A 6,000-nucleotide genomic window follows, 5' to 3' on the forward strand; every position below is an offset into this window, starting at 1 on the left:
TTCGAACACTCCACCTGAAGGTGAAATATGATTTGATAATATTTAACAATGGGTTACCTTCCCAATTTGTGAAGATGGGAGTGTGCATGTCTTTTAAGAATAAAAATGCCATAGAATCTTGCCTTCCTTCAATAAGAAGGCTGCAGTTCCACATCTCAATGGGCATCTTTCATCATTGTAAATGTGGAGGTGCCAGCAAAATAATTGATTGTCAATCCTCATCGCGACAAACGTTATGGTTACAAAAAATATGGTAAACTCTCCCTAACATGAAGGTTGGGGTGCCGAAATAAGGCGAGTAAAGTAATATGTAACTCCTGTGACCATTGGACAAATTCCAATTAAAGTGTTGAGTTTTGTTACTTGCGAGAATCCTTGTATCTTCGACTACTACTAAGAATATTCTAGAATATTTTGCGGAGGTTGAATCCCTACAATCCAACTAATAACTACTGATAATTAAATTGAAATCATGGAAGCCCTATTCGAAAATAGACATGCCTATCAACATAATAATGAAATATATTCAATATAAAATATAAGTAATCAATGTTTCTTTGATCAAGTAAGAGTGGAACCTTCCATTAATCTAAAAAAAATTACATATTGTACACTTCTTTAACGGAGCCAAGCATGGCAGCACCAGCTCTGTGAAACTTCAATAGACACCTGGGATGGCAGAACCCCGAACCTAATTCCAACAAGACTACAAAAGAAAAACGATTACAAAACATTCCACCCAGCAAAGGGTGCAAAGAATCCAAAATAACACCCAAGAACTGTCCGCCCTCAGGGCGTCGCTCTGGATAACCAGCAAACTGGAAACCTACTAAACGAACTGGAAGGAGAAGTTGAAAGACTCAACTCTCGTGCAACAAATAACCAGAAGCCCTTGATGACAGGGCCCACAAATCCGAAGGCCCATAAAACTGCCACAAGTGACCCAAGCACCATCCTTAACCTTCGATTAACTTTCAAACCTAATGACCGTGCAATCCAACCCTCGTTGATCCAACGGTCATGAGCTCATTTCGGGTCGACACCTTGCCCACACTTTATCCTTACTTACGGACCTGAAGAGAAACATAATCCACCGCACTAAACTTTTTCAGGTCCTATTGAAGAATTAACAGTCATGCAGTTTCTCCGCCCGAAATCCATAGGATGGAGGAGTTCCAAAGCGATCGCGCCAACTTGCCCACACTTTAACTTGCCTTACGGACCCGAGGAGTAAATAAGCCACCGCACAATAATTTTTCAGGTCCGTTTTGAGAATTATCTTTCGTGCAGTTTTCTGCCCGAAATCCATGGGATGAAAGATTTCTTAAGAGATCTCGTCAACTTGCCCACTCTTTACCATTTCTTATGGACCCGAAGAGTAAATAGGCCACCGCTCTATAATATTTCGGGTCCGTTTGAAAAATTAACCTACGTGCATTTTTCCACCCGAAATCCATAGGATGATGGAGTTCAGGGCAATCTTTGGTCAGCCGCCTGCCAACCTACCCGCAGTTTATCACTTGCTTCTTCCCTGTGATTGGTCCACTTCCTGCTGTTTCCATTGGTCTTCTCTCTACTTATTTCTCATACTTTGAAAGTGCTCCCTGTCTTCGATAGCCTGTCTGTGACAGTCCTCATGCAATTTCCCTGATGGTATCGTCATCCAGGCATATCTTCTATTGCTTTTTGAACAGAGTACTCCTTCATTCGCCAGACGATCCGCTAACCTGTTAGCTGTTCTGCGCACATGAACAAAATTGAGGGTTCTCAAGGCTCTCAGGTGGGATTGTATGCATTGATAGACCTGCAATAACCTCCAGTGTTTCGACACTCTTTCTGGTGTTGTTCCATTGCATATCTTCTTGACCGAATTAATTATCAATTCAGAGTCAGCTTCAATGATGGCATTATGTAAATTTGCTTCCATCAAGATTTCTAGGCATTGCTCTAAGGCCATGAGTTCCACCATATTATTAGTGGCATTCCCCAAATGACTATGAAAGATGACTTTTATGTATCCCTGCTCATCTCTTATGACTCCGCCATAACCAGCTGCCCCAGGGTTTCCTTTAGAGGCTCCATCTATATTAAATTTCAAAAAACCATGAGGAGGAGGTTGCCAGAAGTCCTTATCCACTATTGTATGACTTACAATCTTGCTTATGCCCTGGGGGAAAGGCAACTGGAGACCCAAATGCAATAGTATTTGTGCATCTTGGTCTTGAGGTGGGTTCTCGGGGGGTTTCTTTAGAAGGGTTCCCACAGTCTCTTTGAGTTGTCTAATGATCTGAGCTATGATGCTCTGGGATGAGCCAATTCTGTTCTTGAAAATCCTATTGTTGCGTTCTTTCCAGACATCCCAGATTAAAAAGCCTGGAACCAGAGTCCAAGCTTTGTTGATTATTTCATTTCTGAGAAGTTTTTCCTCCAATTCTTCAAAGTGTCAGTGATACTGAAATTGTCCCTATCCGTTTGTCTAAAGATTGAAGCCACCCAATTCCACAAGGAAGAGGTGAATGGGCAGAGGTTGAGTAGGTGTTCCATTGTTTCTTCTTGTAATTCACACAAATGACATCTAGATGGACTGGCTACACCTCTTTTCCGAAGGTTTTCCCAAGTCAGGATTTTTTTGTGTTGCACTAACCACATGAACAATTTGATTTTCATCCAGTGCGGGTTCTGCCATAGTTCCTTCCATACCTTATCAGGGTTTGGAAAGTCGAGCCCTAGGGCCATTCTCTTGGCTTCTTTGAGGTTGAAGTTGCCTTCATTGTTTCTTCCCCATCTCAGTTGGTCAGACGATGTTGATGTCAAAATATTTCTCTGTTCCAAGATCACTGCAAGAGCTTCTGCCTGGGCCTTCAAAGGGGTCTCTTCACTATATACCAGATCCTTCCATATTCTCCATTTGCCCTTGTTCCTCGCCTGATCCCAGAAATCACTTACCCTAAGTAGACCTTTACTATCAGTGTCATTCTTGAGATTGGCTAGTTTTTCTCTTAACAGGTTAGGTTCTTGCTGCCAGTTGTCCTCCCAAAACCAAGCTAGGTTTCCATCTCTGATCTCCCAGAAACTATGCTTCTGAACAATTGCTCTATTCTCCCATGCATTGTTCCAAATGTGGGAGCCCTTGATGAGCCTAGACATTCGAATGTGATCCCTTTCTTGCCAATTATTTTCATACTTTTGTTTCCATACCTTGGCCCAAGGGGTTACCGATTCCTTTAGCCATCTCCACCATAGTTTTTTCCCCAAAACTTTGCTTAGGGTTTCAAGGTCATGAAGTCCCAAACCTCCATGTGTCTTAGGTTTACAGAGCTTATCCCATGCGACCAATGCCCATTTATTTTTTTTCTTCCCCTTTGCCCCAAAGAAAGTCTCTTTGGATATTTCGCATGTGTTGCAAAACTCCTTTAAGAGCAGGAAGCGCTGATAACATGAAGATGGCAATAGTTTGAAGGACAACTTTTGTTAGCACTAGCCATCCTGCTAAATTCAAAGACCTTCTTGTCCATTTCCTGACTTTGTCTTGGAGTTTATTGATTACTGGCTCCCAAACTTCCTTACTCAGAGGTTTGTCCATTAGAGGTATTCCCAGATATTTGGAGGGTAGCTGTTCTCTTTGAAAGCCAAGTATTCTAGTGAGGTTTCTCTGAATATCAATGTCAGTATTAAAAAAGAAAATCTTTGACTTGGTAAGGCTTACCTCTGTACCAACAGCCATGGCAAAGTCATTCTGGATTTGTTTGAAAGCTTTAGTTTCCTTGATCGTGGGTGTACCTTGCAGCATAGTGTCATCCACAAATTGTTGATGAGTCAAGGCATCTCCATTCAGGGTGAGTTTGAGACCCTGGATTTTGCCTTCTACCTTGGCTGATTTGATCGCATTGCCTAAACCTTCCATCATGAGAATAAAGAGGAAGGGGGAGAGCAGATCTCCTTGTCTGAGACCTCTCGAAGGCCTAAAGGTTCTGGATGGTGAGCCATTAAGCAGGATTGAAAAACTAGCTGTGGTGACAAGGGCCATTACCCATCTTATCTAGTTGTGGTCAAAGCCATACGCTTTTAGTACTTCCCTAATGTACGACCAGCTTAGCTTATCATAAGCTTTCACTAGGTCAAGTTGTATGATTATACCTGCTTGCTTATTACTCTTGAGAGAATGTACCACCTCATGTGCTTGAATGATGTTATTTAGAATTTGTCTTCCTTCCACATATCCAGTTTGCTCCTCAGACACAAGAGTTGGAAGAAGGGGCTTGAGCCTGTTTGCAATTAGTTTGGATATAATTTTGTACACCACATTGCATAAAGCTATGGGTCTGAATCTGTCTAGTGTCATAGCTTTTTCCTGCTTTGGAATCAAAGTTATGAAAGAGGAATTAAGCGCCCTCAAAACAGCTTTGGATTTCCTCGAGTCCTCCACAACATCAAGGATATCTTGTTTGACTATTTCCCAGCATGCTTTGAAGAAGTCTACATTGAACCCATCCAGGCCTAGAGCTTTCCCATTTTGCGTCTCTTTAATGACTTCGCCGACCTCCTCTTCAGTGACTGGCCTGTTAAGATTGTAATTGTCTTCTCTAGTTACAATCTTTGGAATATACTTTGTGAAGTTGTTGATAAATTGTGATCTATCTATTAGAGGCTCCTTTGTTATGCTTTGGAAATGCTGTACCAGGGAAGATTCTATTTTTTTGTGGGTGCTGAGCTGTTTTCCTTTAGTATCTCTGAGTCTTGAAATCCTGTTATGAGACCTGTGATCCACAGTTGACTTGTGAAAAAACTTTGTGTTTCTTTCCCCTTCCTTAATCCATTGCACTCTCGATTTCTGTCTCCAGAAGATCTCCTCTTGCTGGCATCTGTCTTCCCATTCCTGTTGAAGAGAGTCAACTTGTATTTTCCTTTCCTCGGTAAAGCCATCTGTGATGAGGATCTGGTTAATTCCCTGTAATTTCTGTTCAACTTCTTTTTTGGCTTTGAAAATATTGCCAAACTCATTTTTGTTCCAATCTTTGAGCCTGAGTTTGATGTGTTTCAGTCTCTGATGCAGTAGGAACATATTAGTTCCCTAAACGGGCATATCTTCCACCCACCATTTTCCAATATTGCTGATGAAGTCAGGGTGGGTGAGCCAAACATTTTCAAACCTAAAAGGTCTGTTTCTCGGAGTGCCTATAAAAGAAGCTTCCAGTTGGATAGGCCAGTGATCCGAGCCTCCAAAAGGGAGGATTAAAGCAGACAAGTCAAGGCCTGTGAGAATGAGGTCCTCAGAGATTATAAATCTATCTAGTTTAGAGGCAACTTGAGAAGCCCCTCCCCGCTTATTATTCCAGGTGAAGGTACCATTTTTAGTCTCCGTATCCACTAGCTTCATGTCGTTTAGGAAGTTCTGAAAGGCAATGGAGTCTCTGCCTAGTGTTCTAGTCCCACCTTTTTTTTCTAAAAGAGATCTGATCATATTAAAGTCCCCTCCCAGAATCCAGGGCATAACAGGATGTCTTTCTCTTAGCTCCTCCAGTGAGATAAGAAGCCTGAGTTTGTCTTCCAGTCTTTGAGGACCATAGACATTTGTGATCAAATAGACTTCCTTATCACCCAAAGGTTGGATCACCATTGAAAGGTAGTTCCTAGATGCTTCAGCATCTAGGATTTCAAGTTTCTGAGGGTTCCAAAGTGTGAGAATCCCTCCTGCTGTGTTGTCTGCTTTAACTTCTAGATATTCATACTTGATTAGCCATTTTCTATGTATCTCTCTTATTTTATCTATAGAGCATTTTGTTTCCTGGATAAACACCATATCTGGTTTTTCCTCTTTTATTCTATTGCTAAGATTTCTTTGTTTCCTTTTACTTCCTAGACCCCTAATATTCCAGGTCATGAGCTTCATTAAGAAAGATTTGTAAATGAGTAACTAGTAAGATCTTTCATCTTACCTGAGTTGATCATGAGTTTCCCACACTCTGTCAGCAGCTCATTCTGTCTTTTTCTTCCTCTTTT

Source organism: Pinus tabuliformis, chromosome 1_2 (assembly GCF_031772625.1).
Source record: "Pinus tabuliformis cultivar Carrire ecotype Pingquan chromosome 1_2, CPIR1, whole genome shotgun sequence".
NCBI lineage: Eukaryota > Viridiplantae > Streptophyta > Pinopsida > Pinales > Pinaceae > Pinus > Pinus tabuliformis.